At 36.3% G+C, this 21,092-nt stretch overlaps 1 protein-coding gene across 6 annotated transcripts in view; it reads left to right on the forward strand.

Annotated features, from left to right (window-relative positions):
* LOC126377805 (zinc finger protein castor homolog 1-like) overlaps window positions 1–21,092 on the forward strand; it is a 132,758-nt gene that overhangs the window by 41,372 nt on the left and 70,294 nt on the right. The window contains exon 2 of one of the 6 annotated variants that reach the window (XM_050025658.1): window positions 8,675–8,718. The exons of the other annotated variants lie outside the window; for them this stretch is intronic. The gene's annotated coding sequence lies outside the window, so the exon portion shown is untranslated. The remainder of the gene's footprint in view (window positions 1–8,674; window positions 8,719–21,092) is intronic. 6 annotated transcript variants of the gene reach the window in all.

Genomic DNA, 21,092 nt, shown 5'->3' on the forward strand with positions numbered 1-21,092 from the left:
GCGTATGTTGGCGTAATGTGCGCTGCTACAAGGCATTTTTTTTATTGTTTTTTTTTAGTCATTTTGATGACTTGTTCTTAATCACACTTTGTTAATGAAGTCTAAAGATGGATTTGATGTTCATTATGTTTTCACGACATGCTCGGAATCATAAGCAGCTGAACATGTTACATGCTTATTACCTATTTGTATGTCGTTTCCATATTTCGTTTCCATAAGGCGTGTGTGGGGCCGAAGCTAACACGTAGAAGCCCCTTAAGAAAAAAATAAATAAAAAAAATCACCACGAAGCTTCCTTTTCAGTTCGAAAAAGCACTGTCCTTGTGTAACTGACCATCCCTAACATTATTATCAACTTTTTTGCCGTCAGTACAAAGGGAGACGCCCTTCAAAATTTTTAAATCTTTTGAACAAAAAACCCCTTTGATGTTTATACATTTTGGCAATATCTCCCGGTAGCGACATTTGGTCGAATGGAGGATTTCAGATCCATGATTCAGATTAAAATTTTTAGATTAAAATCTTTTTTCATGGTTATTAAAAAGTACTCAATGACTCTATGGGAGTTTAAAATGACTGATTCGATTTTCGGATTAGTTTATTGTGTGGTGTACATAATAAATACTACATACCTATATAATGGTACTGAATCCTGTAGACACCATTTAATTTTATTGAAATGAAATGAAAGTATTTAGTAGTAGTATTTTAAGTTATATCTGTCATTTTCTTATCCGCCGAAAGGGAATGGGACGGGTAATCGACAGGCATAAAATTTATTAGAACACACGTCAATTTTGGTAGGAATTTTAAAAACCCTCCCAAATTTATATATTGGCCAATAACTCGACAGAATTAAGTTGACAGCACACGTCAAACGGGTCACATACCGGTGAGATGCCTATTTATTTTATAATTAATAAGTTTATATTGTACGCCCACACCCCGTGTGACGTCTGAAGACCGAGGGGGGGGAGAAGAGGTAAACCTAGCGCAGCCGCTGGTGGGGAGCGGAGAGTTGCCGTTCTATACGTAGTGTTATTCCTTATTCTATGCTATGGCTAAAGCGAAATGTCACCAGCCCACCCATACACTACATGAGAGCATGCCATAAATCAAAACATATCACCGAAGGTATAGAACCACTTCATCATTCTGATGTGATTATTTAGAAGAACACAACTTGTTGACAAGACAAGGTAAAAAGCTGAATACACAGATGTGTTAATCGGACGAAGAATACAGACTCGTGTTATATATAAGCAGATGAAGCATACATACAGAATATTTTATACAGGGTATTAGTGACATTGTAACGAATACTGAGGGGGATGATTCAGCTCATGATTCCGAGTTAATATCAAATGGAATTTTGCCGTCATCATCACCATCTCCCTAGCATTATCAAGTTGCTCACAGGGGCCGCTTACCTAACCTGAAAGATTTGACAGGTCCGGTTTTTTACAGAATGTTCCGATGTTTTCCTTCATCGCTGAGCACGTAATAATCATTTACGATCCAAACATGAATTCTCTTAGCACTCCCCATTTGTCCGGCCAAGTGGTTAATGCCACCTGCGGCAAATCTACAATAAGTCACGTCAAAAATAAATCAGAATTTAAAAGTTTCACAAGACCTAATCTTTTACGAAACCTTTGCCTGAAAGATTTGTATTCTCTAAATCATTACTGCATGGATCTAAGTTTTTTTCGAAATAACCCGACATATCGTGAACATTTGTAGAATTACGCGATCCGATTGTCTGGTCATCTTTCAATATTGATATTTATCCTAATATCTTATAAGGGATAAAGTGGCTAACAGTATATTTGGTAAGATCTCGTAGGTTTGTCTACCCGGATAATGAATACGAGGGTTTGTGTGGCATTTTGTCTTGAGTAAAGTAAGTCTATACACGCGACAGACCTAGATCCGTTTAATAAAATGGATGAACTGTAACTAGCCCCGTAAACGTTCGTTACAACAATCAAAGTATAAAGCAACCTCAATTAATCAACTCATTTAAAAGACAAACAACTTTAAAAAAGATGTGTGGGAAAAACGTTACAACCAACGCATTCCAAATTCGAATGAATCTGAAAGGCGAGCGAGATTTGAAAAGAGAATGAGATTTGAAAATAGAACACGCCATTAGGAGCGAACACAATGGTCTCATTGGTCGATTTGAAAAAGGAACAATTTGTTAAACGTCAAATATGAACTTTTTTATTTCTGTTGTAATGAAACGCTCAGTATGATGTCTAGTACATCTTAGTTTTTTGTTGGATCACGTCAGTCGTTTTTCATTTTGTTTTGTCCATACACGTCTGGTATACTTATTAATGTCAAAATTAAAATAAGAAATCCGAGTAATAGCTAGGAACGCCGTAAGCGACAAGATTATTGCGTTGTTAAAGTCGTTTGGAAACGCGCGCTCTAATTAGCGGGCAATGATGCGAAAACTATCGCCCGATCTCGCATCCGAATTTCTAGACGAATAAAAAATTCAAGAAACAATACGTTCGACACGATTTGTATAACGAACGATACGCAGTTTTTGCTGCCTACATATTCTCTGGTAGGAACATCATTTATTAATTGTTCTCCGACGGACTTTCTATCGAATCGTTTATCGGCCGATCGCAAACATGAGCAATGACAAGAAACGATCAATATTTCTAATAACATTTAAAAACAAAGTGTATTGATTTCTTTTAGGAACGCGGCGGGCATATTAATCATGAAACGAATTTCCGTGCTGCATGTCATACGGTGTTCGTTTATTAAAAATGTGACGTATAAAGATCAACATCTCGTCGAATGAATGAGATGGTCAATTACGAATGCGTGTAGCGAGAACGAGATAGATACGTGCTGACATTTCAACGGGTCATCAACCCTACTTGCGTCCTGCTCTAACGAGAATTCGAATTTGAATTGTTCCTAATTTGAAATATTGACTCCGATTGGTCTTTAGATTTGTTATTATATTATTTTGGAATTGCACTTCTTTTGTTTCTTTTGACGAAGTTGGCGGGTTTACAGTGTGGGTAGGTACTTGCTATTTATGTAAGCAATGGTCTGCCTTCTGTTTGAATTTGGAAGGGTTAATGCAAAGGTACTCTTAACTGAGGAAAACCCGCGAAAATACAGAATATTTATTTTTATTTCAAGACCTGGGGAACTCAACATATTGATACATGATTAAGAAGGTGGAATAATCCAACGAACATGATGCTAGGATATGGGAAAATGAAAAATAGTTGATAGGAACCTTAAAGTAAGCGAACCAACCTGAAGACGTCATCCACAAAGAGCGGTACCCAATAACAGAAGTCATTTACAATTTATACGGTTTATTAAAATTTTGACTAGAAGCGGTTGTTGGTCGCTTCCGTTCGTTTATTAATTGTCGGGTAACTTTTTTTTTAAAAAAAAGAACGGGAGTGATGTGTCTGTTGCGTCGTTAGATTTTATATCTTTACAAAGATTGATAATGGCAATCGGAATCTAAAAGCCCGCTCGGTGATTAAGGAAACTGCCTTAATTTCGCGAGTCGTAAAACTATTTTTGTTTACGATGTTAAGTAAATTAAAATTGTTTTATACAGTGGGAAAACGGTAAAATGTGTTCAAAATATCGATACGTTTTTGGCAAAAAAAAATTTCAATCATTCAATCAATAATTAATTTTTCAATACAACATAATGGCAGTTACAAGTTAGCTCTCTTTGTATTGATGAACTTTATATTTTTTTCTGTAGCCTAATTAATGTCCCACTGCTGGGGAAAGGCCTCCCCCTTATCTTTCCAACCCTCCCTGTCATCTCTGAACTATAAAAATATGAGTTTAAAAATTAAAACTCGCCTACAGCCATTCGCCGTAAAGAGACTCGCCGTAGCGGGAATCGCTGTTCGGGAAGTTGCTGTCAAAGCAATAATTCGGAAAAAATGCGCCCTAAAAATATGAAATAAGAAAATACTCCTCTGAAATTCTTCCGAATAGTTATGTTGAAGTATATTTATCTCATCTTAGCTACTAAGTATTGCGCAAAAATGTCCTTCGTATCCTTTTCCCAGGCAAAACATTAATTGAAAAGCCCCTTAAGTAACAAAGGCAACATTGCCAACAAAACTTCACGTTAGAATAATTCGTAAGCTCGAATTAAAACGCGAGAACACAGTTCCATACGATACAAAACGAACAAAAATGATAAGCAGCATCTATACGATCATAAACGGTCATAACTGGTTGCATATACGGATCCATTTATGGTTATGTTATCCTATTGTAAGACCATTGCATAGGGTATGGAATATCTCCATCGCGTAGGAGAAAATATTTCAAATTTTAATTTGTAAAAACGCTTCAATGAGCACCTTTGAAATACTATTCCAGAGTTAAAGCTTTTACTTAGAGCAGTTTATATATCCATATACTTTGTTCCTAACTGACTGCAAAGAGCAATGGTGACTACACCTCAAGTAAATTGAAATCAACTTCTATGGGGTTATGTATACTATACAATAGAATACCAAACGATATTTTGAATTTGACAGTGAATTTTCAAGCTCATGTTATGCATACTTTATGTAAACAGCTTATTATAAGATTAATGATTACCTAAATTATAAAAATGTCTGGTATTAAATTATTAAATAACTTGTAATGTACATTATTATCTACCTACATTGATTTAATAGATGTGTTGCTGTTGCAGTTTCTTGTTATTTCTTCTCCTCAGCCATAACCTTTGCGAAATGTCGTAGATTCATAAATATTTAATTGAACTTCAAAAAGTTTATCCATACAATACGATACAAATACACTTTATTGCACCAAATCCGTGATAATTACAATATTCAATATTCTTTCTTTACTTTGAATAAATGTTTCTGATTCCTCACATTAACTAGATTTTTCTGCTGATTTGCCTCATTCTTTGACTAAAAATAAGCTGTCGTCATAGCTTTGCTCCCTATTTGTGCGGCCAAGTAGTTAATGCCATCTGCGGCAAATCTACAATAAGTCACGTCAAAAAAAAAGTCGTAGCTTACGTTTATGGATTAAGTACAAGAGATTCGACCGTCTTCACGCGCTAATATCTATCTATAATTACTCCAATAACAAATCTTGCACATCCCCACAAAACGTACATACATACGTACAAACAGAAACTTATACTTAATGTGTTCAATCATTAATTTGGCCGGTAATTGAACCTGTTGACTGGCAAAAACTCGGTTATTCTTCGAACTACCAACCAGCGGGTATTAAATGTACCGATCGTTTGGACATCTTGAATTTATTCGTTCATAAAATTCTTTTGTCAAATTTACGTCGGGGGTCCGAATAAAATGGACTGGTAAGGATGTTCGCGGATATACGAAACTATTCGGCTCAATAAAGTGTTACGTAACAGTAGTGAGAAGTATATCCATCGCAAGATGAAGTAAGTACCCACACCGCACCGTGCTTTCTGCTAGACCATCGATATAGGTGGTGAGCCGTATCGCCGTCTATGATGTTCGAGACAACTGTGTTAGTGAAAACTGCTGCTAGACACATCTCGACAAGGTCTGAATAACCAGTTGATTCGCAAAAGTATACATACATAAACTCACGCCTATTTCCCACCGGGGCAAGAAGAGACTATGGAATTCCATTTGCTTCTATCCTCTTGCGTCCCCCACATTCATCAATCGTTTCATACACGCACGCCGGTTCAGAGTAGATCGTACGAAATTACTATGGAATTTGTATGAAAAAGCACTCTGCGACGTCATAGAAAAGAGTGATGAAGTCGGACTTATTATTGCGTTTTTCTTGGAAAAAAGAAAACGAATTCTATTAGTTTTTAGATCTGTCTTTATTTAGCACTTAATCAAAATTTCAATTTATCTTAAACCTAGTAGACGACCCAATGAGATATGTGCGTTTAATGTTTCTTTCTTTCTTTCTTTAACATGTAAGTAAGTAGATGCTTACGGATATATCCGAAACCTACATTATGTCCTGTCCCTCTCGTCGCGAACTGCCAGAATTCTTTACCGAAATCAACGGTCTACGAGGTTTTTCTGGCAGTTATTATGTCCTAAAGTATACTTTAAAAATATTTCCCTCCAGTTAATAAGCCAGGCGATGAGGCGACTCACGGCAAAACCCCAGTCGGGAATCGAATCTAAAAACATCGATATTTTTTTTACTTTTTAACAAATTCTTAAGATATTTTGACTGGTAATTGGTACTACTACGTATTCGTTACTTACGTTATTATTTGTTTGTTTCCGACTTCGATCATAATATAGATTATATCGAAGGTTTTCTATGTTGTAATTGTAAAGTAAGTGATACCTACACGTTTTATATGGACCATCGCAAGATGAACTAAGTACCCACACCTCACCGAGCTTTCTGTTAGACTAACGTGATAGGTGGTGAGCCGTATCGCCGTATCGCTATTTTGATTATGTTGTGTTAGTAAAATAAAAAAAAAAGTAAAAAAAGAGTAGTAAAATGCGTCATCATCATCATCATCAGCCGTACGACGCCCACTGCTGGGCATAGGCCTCCCCCAAGGATCTCCACGACGATCGGAATGCGTATTTCTTCTTATTTCTGCGTTGTTAGATATTATTTAAAGTAGAAACCCATACAGGTGAAGAACTCAATAGTTGCAGAGGCGGAGATGGGAGCCATCGGTATGGTAATACAGGACAGAAGGGGCAAGGCACGGGGACTGTAACCTGGAACCTGGCAGGGCAGCAGCAACTGTCAGTATTATACAGAGGCGGGACAGGAGTCTCTCAGGGCGCCATCCCTCTTGCGTCAGACAGAGTACTGCAGAGCGAAAGGCAAAGAGGAAACCACAGCCCTGTTCCTTAAAAAAGTAGCATGGAGAATGCTACACCGGCAAGAGTGTGGCTCTTAAATTAGTGATGAAGAGACAATAATTGTCTGGATAGTCAGATATGCACTTTGCGTAGACCGTAGTTAGGTTAGGTTAGTTTACATACGCGTGTGTAAAAGCGCAAGTCAATTCAATTGCATGTAGTGTCCGCCCCTTCTTCTCCTTATCGTCTGGGTTGTGAGGTGGAACACCAACCTCATCTACCCTGGTGTCAGGGTTATTATTGAGCCGCCAAAGGCCCCTGACATGGCTCGTGTAACGACTACATACTAACATCAGTAAGTAGTAACCGGAACCAACGGCTTAACGTGCCTTTCGAAGCACGGATCATCTTGGTTTCGGTCAATCATTCAAACCATGTATTTAGATTAGAGATATAATGAAAATAAATAAATAAAAAAAAAAACAGGTGATCAGCCTGTAATGTCCTAACCAAACTAGGTGTCACAAAGTGATTTTTGTGACAGGATTTGAACCCGGGGCCACCGGTACGTGAGCCCAAAGCTCAAATACTGGACCACGGAGGCCGTTAGTGCCTCGTGATGGCTAGACGTATTTACCCTGTTTATGGCCCATCGAAGCTCAAATAAACAGACCTCAAACGTCCCCAATCAAGCAAACAAGCTACTTGACTGGTCAACCGTCCAGCGACATCGAAAAAAAAAGAAAGTACAGACACATTCCATCAATAATTACTCGAAAAAAAATCTCTCGGTACCGCATTCATCATTTAATTTTATCTATATCGATATCAGCTACTTGGACAATCCAGTTTTCTATTATTCATTACTTATTGTTAGAGTCTGAAATTCGGTAAGCCTTTACATTAATAATTACTTCTCAAAATAATACCGAGTTTGATGCACGATTTTGATAAAAACCAGTATTGGCCGGCTACTAGTGTAGATGTCACAGTATAACTACAATCAGTGGGTCTACTTGACACATGCAAAGTAAGTTTCGTATATTATTTATTCATACAACTGATTGTGCTGGTGTGGTGTCTAAGATAAATTATGAAATTCTGATTAGGTACTAAATCTCTAAAACTAAAGACAGATCTAAAACTAAGGAAAAATATTTTAATTTTTCTATTTGACTTATAATTTATGAATTTTTAATAATAAATCCGACATTTTATCATGTTTTTCTATGACGTCACAGTGTGCTTTTTCATACAAATTCCGTAGGTAGTAATTTCCTGTAAAAAAGTAACGTGATTTGACTAATTGGAAACTATCCTATTAGAATAGAGCAATGCTTCTGATTATCTAAGGCAAGTCGAAGATGGCTAGTGATAAATTCCTTTCGAGTCTTAGGACATAAATATGACTAAATATGATTTAACGGCCAGTCCGTGGTCCAGTGGTTTGAGCATTAGGCTCACGATCCGGAGGCCTCGGGTTCGAATCCCAGTGGAGACTTATCACGAAAATCACTTTGTGATCTCTAGTTTGGTAAGGACATCACAGGCTGATCACCTGACTCTCCGAAAGTAAGATGATCCGTGCTTCAATATACACTTTAAGCCGTTGGCCCCGGTTACTACTTACTGATGTAAGTAGTTGTTACATGAGCCATGTCAGGGGCCTTTGGCGGCTCAATAGTAACCCTGACACCAGGGTTGATGAGGTTGGTAATCCACCTCACAACCCTCACGATAGAAGAAGGGAAGTTCATATTTTACTGGGACGTAGCCATAATACCATTTTGATGTGAATAATGTTTATTGCTTTGACTAATGCTATTTTATTTCTGTTCCAGGTAAAAAACGATATGGAGTCACCTTTATTGAGATGAAGTTTGTGGTAAGACTGTGATAGACTCACTAAGATAGAGTGTATCTCTTCTTCTCTGGGTTGATGAGATTGGTACTCCACCTCACAACCCACTAGAGAAAGAAGAATGATTCGCCATCTTGTACTCATGTAGAGTTATTAATTTAGCGCCGAAGACACTTTAGTTTTGAGATAGTGAGATAAATTATTACCACAACGAAACATTGTTTGAAAGAAGCTGTCGGCGACTCATTGTTGTTTAACCGGCTGCTAGCAAATGTGAAGATAAATTGTGATACTTGGTCTTGTGAATAATGCGGTTTAAAATGGGGAAGTTTATAGTGTGTTTTTTTTATTTTCGTTACACACCTACATTCAAAAAGCGCTACTAATACTGGGAACTCTGTTACGCTTTCACGCCAAAACCACTTAACCGATTCTGATGAAATTTGGTACAGTCAGATCAGAGCTTAATCCATTGTATTAGAAAGGACACCATCTCAGGAAGATAATCAGCTGAACCAGTTAATTTTGTGATTCGCTTCGTATCCTGCATAAAAACTTACCTTCCTACCCGGTCGTATGTAAAAAAAAAACAATTGAAAAACATCTTTCACCCGCTTACATGTGTTGTTTGCGCCATTTTTTATTTGTCTTTAATCAATCAACCGTGAGCGCAAAACAATTCGATTTAATTTTCGAAACGCAATCGAATTTCGAATTGTATGTAAATCCGTTTTGATTGGCCATCAGTCACGTTCGATTCTTTTTTTGAATTCAAAACTATCTTGTGCCGACTATGTTTGCATAGAGTTGAGATTTTAGTTATCTGTTTTCCTGATTGGGCTAATCAAACGAGACGTGCGGAAAGGTGCGCATCATAAACTACCCGCGTTTCAAAGCTTTTATTAGACAAACGTGATAGCTTTCAGAATTATAAATAAATACATCGAAAATAGAGCTATTCTGACATTAAGCCAGGAAAGTACGAGGCAGAAAATATACGGAAAATAATGTTCGAATTTGAACAGTTATAGTTGAATCGACACATTCTCAACCCTAAAACATGTCGATTCAACAATTGAGTAGTTTCCAACTAGTCAAATCAGTTACTTTTTACTAAACGTCAAAACACGAAATCACCGTGGACTTTGTATGAAAAAGCAACCTTTTACGTCATAGAAAAAGTGATAAAATGTCGCAATTATTATTACATTTTCCTTTATTAAAATTCATAAATAAGTTAATAAGGAAAAAGAAAACGCTTTTTGACAGTTTTAGCTCTGTCTTTGTTTCGTAATCAGAATTTTATAATTAATGTTGGATCTAGGAAACTACCCAATTGCATGCATCAAGATTCCGATGAGCGATAGGGGTGTATCAGGATCGCAGTAAGTGGAATTTCGTAGTCTCTGCCTACCCTAATGGGGAATTGGCGTGATCTTACGTAATGTTTGTAGTAAGAGAAATTACAATTACAACGATTACAATCAAGTACAATAAACAATTGCCGAAATTCGAAACCGGTAGTGACATTACTGGTTCTATAGATCTTGATAGATCTACACTGTCTTACGCAAACTCCTGCGCCGGTATAGTTAATTAATTTCATACGGTGCTGGATCCATCATATAGGATTTGGGCAGCCGCCATAGATCAAAAAGGTCCGATTTTTGTTGACATGATCGGAAACATGTTTATATGAGGTCTATTGTCTATAGTCTTGTGTAACCATACATACAACCTCAACTCGAGTAGTTTGATTAATGACAGCTTAAAGTTGTGAGGGGAGATTTCAAAATATTGTGCTTCGGAGGTCTTTCTAAAAATAATATATTAAAGAAACAGTTAACATTTTGAAGCCCGTTACCTATTTCATTTTCTTTGGGTAATAATTAAGTACTTTTAAAACTGATCGATTTAGTTAAAGCAGGTTAGTTACTAATTTAATGCAAAAGCAAGTTCGGTTTGGTTAAATTCGGTTTCGCCAGCCACATAAGAGCGCATAACAGACATGACTAAGGTCGCCGTTATCGGACACGATAAGGAGAACTATACAGGGTGTTAGTGACATCGTACGAAAACTTTGAAAGATGATTCAGGCCATGATTCTGTGTGATCTAGTGGAATTTTCCGTTGCAAAATTCATGATTTAACTAACCTAACCTACCCCGTCGAGGACACGGGCATGATGCTGTTATGTTAAATATCTGCAAATGCAAAAGATATGTAACTAATGCTATTTCTACTTTTGTCTTTATTAAAAAATGCGTAGGCTCTTTATTTTTTTTAATATTACTTATAAGCATAAGGTGTTAACCGGATGCCCTTAGCGCTCCTCATTTGACCACCCAAGTAGTGAATGGCATCCGATAAGTCGCGTCATAAGAATATGCTTGCTTTTTTAATGTCATGTCCTGCTTGCTTAAAATTCAAATTTAAATATACTTCAAATATAACTTCCTTAAGGATCTCTAAAAGTGAAAAAGGCAGATTTTGCAAAAGAATGTAATAATTTGCATAATTAGGAACATAAAGTTAACAAACAACGAATTAGCCGCCGGCGAACGCATAATAATTAAGTAAATTATTGCAATAAACTTTATAATGCTGATAACATCGTAGGTGTCACTTTATTAGGGCTTGCTCTTTATCGTATCTTGAATTAAATTAAATAATTTTAATAAGTACAGAGAATATACTTATTAGAAGTAAACATGTCACGATCCTTTTACTATGAGGTCCCAGTCGCAAATCCCAGCACGGGCCCAAATCAATGATTTTCGAAAGAAAAAATCGTGAGGAAACCCACATTCCCGAGAAATGCGATTCGGAGGTATGTCACCTAACATATTGGGCTGGTTTTTCCTTTGCGAGTTGGAAGGTCAGGCAATCGCTTATTTAAAAACCAGACCTGTCAAATCTTCAGGTCAAGTAAGCGGACACCGTGAAAACGAGACAACGCTAGGGGGATGATGACTTATTATCTGTGATATTTGTCATGAGTACTACTTACTTAGTTATTTGCTAATCTAGTAAAACAGCCCTCACAAAAAATCCAAACAAAAATCCAGTTATTACCGTGTGCCCCTAACGCTGTGCGTGGAAGCAAGATAGTTCGCGCGCGCTCCCTTACTCCTTAACAGTTTATGGTTTTGACTAAAGTGCCTATCGAGGGGGTGAGGTAAATCAAGCTCGCTCCAAGCTCATATTGGTGCGGGGCGGAGAATGTACTTTCTATACTGATATTGTTGTTTATTCTATGACGGAAGAAAATAAAACGCAGCTATAAGTTGTCGTCTGATTACTTTTGAGTCTGCTCACCCCATTAAACATTACAAGCGTAAGTTTATGTGTATATATGTATATCAGACAAAAGAGTCTAGAATCAAATGGATGCTTGTTGTTCCATTTTTTGTTGCGTCCTCTGAAAATAAATAATTTCTTGCAATCTTTTTAAAAGTTGTCTTTACACTTTAAAGTTATATAGAAAGTATTACTGCCAACCCTACTAACGACCATTTAAAGCTTATGATAATAAGCCAGTGTTCCTATCTAGATATCTCTAACTGCCCGTTGCGATACAGACCATTATCCTAGGATAACTATTGACAAAAACCTTTACGTATATTTGTTATAGCCTAGAGGTAACACGTGCTAACTATTGGAGAAATAGGTATTAGGTATAGTAATATCAGGTCCATATCATAACATAAGCTGTCGGCTATGTCTAATTGGTGTAATGAGCTTTCCTTTAGACCAACGTCTTCTTCTATCGTGTGAGTTGTGAGGTGGGTTACCAACCCCATCAACCCTGGTGTCAGGGTTCTTATTGAGCCGCCATAGGCCCCTGACATGACTCATGTGACGTACTTACATAAGTAAGTAGTAACCGGGACCAACGGCTTAACGTGTCTTTCGCAGCACGGATCATCTTACTTTTGGACAATCAGGTGATCAGCCTGTAATGTCCTAACCGAACTAGGAATCACAAAGTGATTTTTGTGATTTGTCCCCATCGGGATTCGAACCCGGGGCCTCCGGATCGTGAGCACAACGCTCAACCACTGGACCACGGACGCCGTTAGATGCTCAACCACTAGACCAACGTGATAGGTGGCAGTTTAGTGCAACTCCGATACCGGGGCGGTCAACATAACAAATAAGTACAGTCATGAGCAATATAATGTGCCCACTTTAGGACTCTGTCGCATTAACATATTTGACATTTAGTGAGACTTACAGTTCAATTTGCCAAAAAGTTAATGTGACATGGTACCAAAGTGTATACATATTAATGCTCATGACTGTACTATTAAAACACATAATTCTTACATTGCTTTAAAATATGTGTTTTGCTGTTGCAGTTTCTTATCATTTCAATTCCAGCCTTAACACCTTGCAACGACGTAGGTAGATTCTCAAATATTAATTTGACCTTCGACAATTTTTTTTTGGAATAACTAATCTTTATTTTGAATTCATAAACTTGTAAATAATCAAAATTTTATATTTTTTTTTCTGATTTCTGATTTACTTACCGGGTTCTTATCTTACCGCGTGCAATCAGGGATATGAGACTCCCGATATTTCAACAGTCTTGCAAGTGCCATGATTACGGGAAGACTGATGAAATTGGAGTGGAGTACATACAGTCAGCGCGCTCCCTCACTCTCCAGCGACGGGTTGAAACTAAAGTGATCCCTATTCGGGGGTGAGGTAAACCAAGCTCGCTCCAAGCTCGCATCGGTGCGGGGCGAAGAGTGTCCCTTCTGTAGATAGTATTGTTTATTCTATGATGTTAGAGAGGCCGTGTGTAAGTAAATCAAATAACATACATACATTACATACACAAACTCTTGCTTATTTTCCACCAGAGTAAGCTATATTTTTTTTGACGTGACCTATTGTAGATTTTCCGCAGATGGCATTAACTACTTGGCCGGACAAATGGGGAGCGCCGACGGCTCTCACCTGGTACAACATTTAAGACAACAGGCCTGAGGGTGTCCAGTTGGGCGCGAACCTCGGCTCAGGGCGTCGTCTGAGAGGAAAAATATTTGAAAGAATTAATCGACCCTAGTGGGTCGATAGCGATAAGCGCTGAATGAGTGAAATCGTCGACCACGCCGGCTGGGTCGGTATCGGGGTCCTGAAGTGTTTGGTGTCGGGAGCTGATTGGACCAGAGTAAGCAGAGACTATGAAATTCCATTTGCCTCGATCCTCGATTCTTTTGCTTCCACATTCATCAACAAAACAGTTTTGCAATGGATTATTATTTTACAACTAATTATAAGTTACAAAAAACAAAAGTAGGAACGCGAATGTTTTAATGGCAGAAAAACAAGTTTGAAGCGGCTTTTAAAGTTGGGCGATTAACCTGATTTTTGCAGAATAGCGCTAAATCAGAAGACTGGTAATAGATATAGATTTTGCGTAATAATGTCTGTTTATATCTTTTAGCTTTAAGCGGCACTTTTTTAAAATACCGCGACCAGTATGATTTAAAGATACACCAGGTCAAGAGTATCTTATACCTTCGAGAACGCATGAAGTCTTTGATGACAGTGGAAGAAGCAAAAGTTTCAGGGTCGTACGGTCACGAGCATTAATATGTATACGTACACTTTGGTACCATGTCACATTAACTTTTTTGACAAATTGAACTGTTAATCTCACTAAATGTTAAATATGTTAGTGCGACAGAGTCCTAAAGTGGGTACATTATATTGCTCATGACTGTACGTACAGCCTACCGCAACGGGAAATAAGCATGATCTTACGAAATTCAAAATTAAAAAATACTTAATATTACGTATGTTTTTTAAAAATAAGTGACGTCAGCAATAAATAAAAAGGTAAACAAAAACCTAAATATCCATTACTAGCGATAAACTGACAAGCGAAGACTACGCGTCCCATATTAAGAGCTTATCGCCATCGACCCACTAGGGTCGATTCATTCTTTCAAATATTTACATCTCAGACGACGCCCTGAGCCGAAGTTCGCGCACAGGGCACCCTCAGACCTGGGGGGTTAAAATGGCCACATCGAAGCAATTCAACTAAGAAAGCATGCTATTTGACATTTGTTTGCATTCCGCACTTACTTTTATATGCGCAAATGCCAAATTGCAATATTGCTTTCTTAGATGAATGTCTTCGATGTGGCCATTTTAACCCCGCTGTTGTCTTATTTGTTTTTTATCGGGTGAGAGCCCTCAGCGCTCCCCATTTGTCCGGCCAAGTATTTGATGCCATCTCCGGCAAATGTACAAAAGGTCATGTCAATAAAAAAAAAAAAGAAAAAAAAAGAAAACCACGCGTCTCGCGTTCGGAAAGCGAGTGCACTTAATAACTTAAAAATGTCTTGTTACCAAGTAGCTACTTATAAAACGTGTTCAAGTTTATGTCTATCCCAACAAGAGCGGCGGCAAACACTCATAACTCAGAATTTACATTTTCTGAGTATTGACACTAAGATTTAGTAAGACAAACATTATTGATGGGAAGCTCTACTAGGAAATGAAATTGTTTTTATTTTATCTTTATTTCATATACATATAAGATTAAACCTAATAAGAAAAAAGTAAATAAGTTTTTTACATTCACGCAACTATTACTGTAAGCAGCCAAATGTAAATAATAAACGTTTATTTCTATCTTTCAAATGACTCTAAATAAAAACACAAATTCAGTTTGTACCAAAAAAAGACTAAAAATAAAACTACAGAAACAACTAATGTGACTCTAGATTTAGTATTATTAAGGTCTATGGGTTAAAGCCACTTCGAAGCAATTCATCTAAAAAAGCAATATAGCAATTTGACATCTGCGCATACAAAACTAAGTGCGCAATATCAACAAATGTCAAAAAGCAATATTGCTTTTTTATATGAATTTCTCCGATGTGGTTTTTTGACACACCTCTTGTCTTATATTTTGTACCGGGTGAGAGCCTTCAGCGCTCCCCTTTTGTTCGGCCAATAGTTAATGCCATTTGCGGCAAATCTACTAAGTCATGTCAAAAAATACATAAAAAAGACATACTTATAACTACGTCTTTCCCTTCAATCAAACGAATAAACTCTATTCATACTTTGCGTTGCTACCAAAATACTTGCTAAGCGAAATCGGCTCAATTTAAATATCTCCATACACGAAATAAATATTATAAGTATAATGCTAAGTCGAAACAGCCCGAGGCATTTACGGTACTCGCTCCACATACCGTCCATCTGTCTGTCAGAATCCGATAGACCGAATTTGATGTTAAACAGTTATCATACATCGTTACACGAATTTTTTGTACGTTTTTAAGTTATTAGCTTTCTGTAGAAACGGTTGGTACGCGTGTTTATGTTTTGGGTAACATTCAAATTTGTTTTCTTTTTTCAAATATTAAATTTATGACTTCATAAAGCTACATGCATTTTGTCGGCCAAATAGCAAAAGACATCTGAAGCTTTAGTTCATATATGAATTACACTTTATTAAGTACGACTGTTCCTACGTTCTGTTTTAGCCAACTACCTACACATTACATTATGTAGGTAAAAAGTATATAAAAAATAACTATAACATTTTGTTTACGAAACAAAAGCCAAATCTACCTGATTCATAATTTAAACTTCAAAAAAAGAATATAACAATGTTCTCAACATACGTTACAAAAACTGGCCACACTTAGATCGAATCAAGCCACGCGTATGCCGAGGAATTTCAAATTCAAAAACTATAATGATTGATTGTCAACCAATGACAATTGCGTATTCAAATTCCTTTTCCAATTTGAATTTGGAACGAGTTCTTTTTCCTGTTGGGCGACGCGTGCGCCGTAACGTTTCCATAGTATGTGTTACAATAAGCCATTATTATGTGTAATCGATTTTCTTAGCTTAGTACTTAATTGTTTGTCACATAAGTACACAACACTGGTTGGTTAGAACATAGCTAAAAATAACTTTTTTTGCGTATTAAGAGTAAATGCTGTATATCTGACGTAAGCGTAGAGCTTATAAAAGAAAAGTCTCGTTTTCACGGTTGGCACCCATTGATCAAGTCATCTTGAATACGTTTAATATGCAATGCTACCAACGTAACGAATGTTAATCTTTCTCTAAAAAAGCATAATAAAATGACAATAAACATTACGTACTATTTTGAATAAAGAACGCACCAGGAAAGCAGAACGCTTCACTCCCTTGCCTTGCCATTAGATTCCTGGCACTTTCTCATTTAAATTCATAAATTTCCGGTGTAAGTGTTTTGTTATTGTTATACGCGTCACGTTTGACCGATTGCACACATATTCACACAAGTGCGCATAGTGTTAAGAAATACATACTTGCTTACGTGTGAGAAGAAAATTGAATACTTAGAGGAAAATAATACGAAATATTTGAAACTTTTATTTAAAAGTGCAATTTGATCTAAGTACCAATTCAGTTCATTCAATTATCTAAATAAAATAATACGTAAGTAGGTAATATCTACGAAATAAATATTAATATCACTATACTAACTGACTATCGCTTAGAATACTGTTTTACCGACAGACACATAAAGCGCGAATTTTTCAAAAAACAAAAGGTCTTAAAATGAAGTAAGTGAGTTTTTACGACATTTTCATCCTGCAATAATAAGTGTATTTATTAATAATAAGACATTTAAGTTTTTTGTTTTAACTCTTTCAACAGACCGAGAATCGAATACTTAGAGGACACTCCGATGTAACGATAGAGTCAATGCAAGACTTTAATTACATTTCAAAAAACTTCATTTACTAATTTCTAGGTCAATGTTGTATAACAGCTATTGATTTACGGTCTTGTATGGCTTACGCAAGTTGTATGCCAAACAGTATTTTATCACCAAAAAGATCTCTATTGAATATTTCTGCAAAACGAACTATGAACACTGACGCAAATGTTCCAAAAACTCAACTGGCCATCATAGAGCTCTCATCTCGAACTAGCAGTACTGCAATAAAGATCATATTAAACTGGCATTATTCTATACTCAATGTAAATGTAAAATGTACGCAACGTATATTACAAAGAATTCCATTTTGCCACACAATAGAGCACACACGATTCCGAATTCAAATTTCAATTTTAAAAAAAGAACAGCGCGTAGGAACGTTGCCGCGCGAATTTCAAATATGGAATGCATTATATTCTGATTTCGTATTCTTAATTCGAATTCAATTATTATTTTCAATTACCGTGGGTTGGTCGCGGGCTTGTGTGCCATTGTCCTAGTTTTTTTTTTAAAGTGTACTCGTGTTGGCTGAATAAGTAATATTCTTTTGCTTGTTGATAAAAATCTATCGTAGAAAACGTGTATTTTTTCATACATACGTAAAACTATGGATTCGTCTACTATGTTTACTAGAGCCACGTTTTGTAAGATTAGATACTCACTTTGTGTTTCAAGATGATGAAGTATATAATGACACATTAGTGTTGCATATCGCCTATTGCGTCAATCATATTTCTCATAAACTTGCCATAGTCGACTATAAGAACACATCCTTCCTGATACACCTACAGCACAGAAATTCTTAGTTTCCTATTTATACGAAATCATTTAGTCGGAACATATTTTGACAATTAGAAACTTCCAAGTTAATGGCTTTTAATACAAGTTTTACTAAAGAGCTCAGTCAAACTACATTTTTCAAACAAAAATGGACAGTTTTGGATCACTATAAGATAAATGGTCTCGCTAACAGTTCCAGTCACATATCGCAACGTGTAAAATTACCGGTCGAACTGTTGAGTAATAACTATACACTATTTATCTTGCTCACTGCCAACATGATGGAAAAAATTGTCTATGGTCATTTGCGAAGACTTTTTTGTCAAGGTATCTAAACAAGCAGAAAAATAGAGTTCTTTTCAAAGACAACTTTTCGTATTTCCCGTCTTTATTTCATATCTTTAAACTAGCGACTTGACCTGGATTCGTAATTTTAACTCTAAATGTATTCTTCTTAGAGAATTGCAGATCGTAACATTGAAAACCGCATGTAAATCCTTTCAGTGGGTCTCGAGATTAGCTCGAACATACATAGACAGACTTCCTTCAATACTAAGCATTGATAATGTTTGATTTACTAGAAATCCTAAACCATTAGCACATCAATCCACCCGCGTTCCTAGAAATCTAAATTCCTTACTTCCCCAAACTTATTAAGTTGAAATTTCGAGAATATTTAAAAAGGAACACCAATAACAGACGTCGGTAAACAGAGCTGTTATTATAACAGAAGGGAAAAAATCGGGGTCATCGACTTATGAGTGTTCCCAGCCACTCGACTGTTTTATAGAGAAAACACTTCAAAACGAATATTACTATTTCCATACTTTAATTACGTACTTAGACACCCACACACTTATACACACACGCACAGAAGTAATTATAAGATAAACATATGGGTTTTTAAACGAAGGAACAGTACTCGACGAATATTAAGTTACTTTCCTGCGCATATGGCAACAAAGCTTTTACTGTAAGTTTATGAAACAAAATAAGAAAGAGTGCGCTCATGAAAAAACCTTGTTTTTGATGTGTTGGTACCAAATGCTTCTTAAAATAACAACAATACTGCCAATTGTGGAATAATTTACCCTATTTCTTGAATATGGAACTGCATAAGCGTGAGTTTTTCTTAGAAATATTGCCGATTGTACACGCGCTTAGGTTTCCAATAATACCAACTTTACGCAAAAGTTATTTCACACTCACACTGAAAACATTGCTAGCAACATTGCAAACTAAACTCGTAGTTTGATGATTGAAATTTAATCGAATACGCGCGTTTTTAAATGTTTTTTTTTTCTTTTTACAGCTTATAATCTAAGCAAAACAGCTAGCTCATTCAGAAACTTTACACATTTACATAAAGTCTTATAATAAAATGGTATTGCTCAACGTAATACGTACTCATACCTAATTAGGGTACGTACAGCATAAGGCGTGGCCTGTATACGTATAGTGACATATAGAAACACTCCTTTGTATGCTAATAGAGAATTATCTAGCTAGTTGAAAATGTAATCTTGGAACAGGCTTGGAATTTCTTCATCTTAAGTTTAGTGTCAGTTTTGTCAGTTGAAAGTTTTGTCGCCAGTTAGAACAATAATAGTGTAGTGGAATAAGCGTGATTATCCCTACATAGGCTGAATACGATAGTTTCCGACGTCAGAAATAAATTATAAAATGCCAGTAAAAAGTCGGCTTACTAATGCTTTTTCTGAATATATTGGAGAAAAATCTTTTTTATTAACTTATTTATGATTTTAAATTAAGAATAACAAAATCTTCGATGTTTTGCCCCATCTTTATGACGTCATAGGTCGTTTAATTTCTTTTTCAGTAAAAAGTAGTTTATTTGACTCCTAACTTTTTTAATTGACTTGGAAACACCCAGGGGTGTTAGGTAACAAAGTAAAAAAAAACTGGTCATTATTGCTTAGAGTTGTATTTTACACTGAGCTATTTTTGTTTGTTAGTTACTAGAGCAAATACAAAACAGATACTTACATTAACGTAATGACAGATTAAAATCTAGAAAATTACTTATTATTTTAATTGACAATAAACCCATCACCTCTAAGCTTGACTCTAATACGCGACGCATGCGCTGTCAAACGGCTTATTGCACAAAAGCGATCTCTGCCAGTTGACTAAGATTCCTAATTTCACCACACACAGCGAATGATACTGTGAAGCAATAGTTTCTAATATAAAAAGACCGGTCCTATTGTCAATTGAATCTGTTGCGTCTTTTTTTGTCTGAACCGGATCTAACTGGCGTGATCCAGATTGATGTTTGAAGATTCAGTAAATAGAGTTAGATATTTTATCTGTTGTATATATGTTTTAAATACTAAGAAATTACATACATAATACTTACAATAAGTCCGATATGATGAACCGTGTGGTGACAGGATCAATCTGTCATACATTATTATGTTAATGTAAATTGCCAGTATCAGTTTCAAACTTTTAAGAAACAAATAACAGCCTTTTAACAGTTTAAAATTCAAGAAAATAATTCGAGTCTTATTACAGGCTGAATAGGCTCCGCTCTTTGCTTCAGCGTAACAATAAAAAGAAATAACGTCCAATAGGACACCTGCGTATGCCTTAATGTAGAGTCATTCTTTTTTAGACCTTATTTCAATAGAACGAGAGATAAAAATTACGAAATAATTCTTTGTTTTAAATACATGTGTTCCAATTTCAAATGTTTATAAGAAAAGGTGTTGGTACACTGATGTGATTAAATAATACAGACACATACAGCAGTGGTTTTGTCTATTGCCTTCCGCCCCGCAGTACTACTCTGTCTGACGTAAGTAGGAAGGCGTCCAGAGTAGTCTATTTCAAAGTC

Source organism: Pectinophora gossypiella, chromosome 24 (genome assembly GCF_024362695.1).
Source record: "Pectinophora gossypiella chromosome 24, ilPecGoss1.1, whole genome shotgun sequence".
Classification (NCBI taxonomy): domain Eukaryota; kingdom Metazoa; phylum Arthropoda; class Insecta; order Lepidoptera; family Gelechiidae; genus Pectinophora; species Pectinophora gossypiella.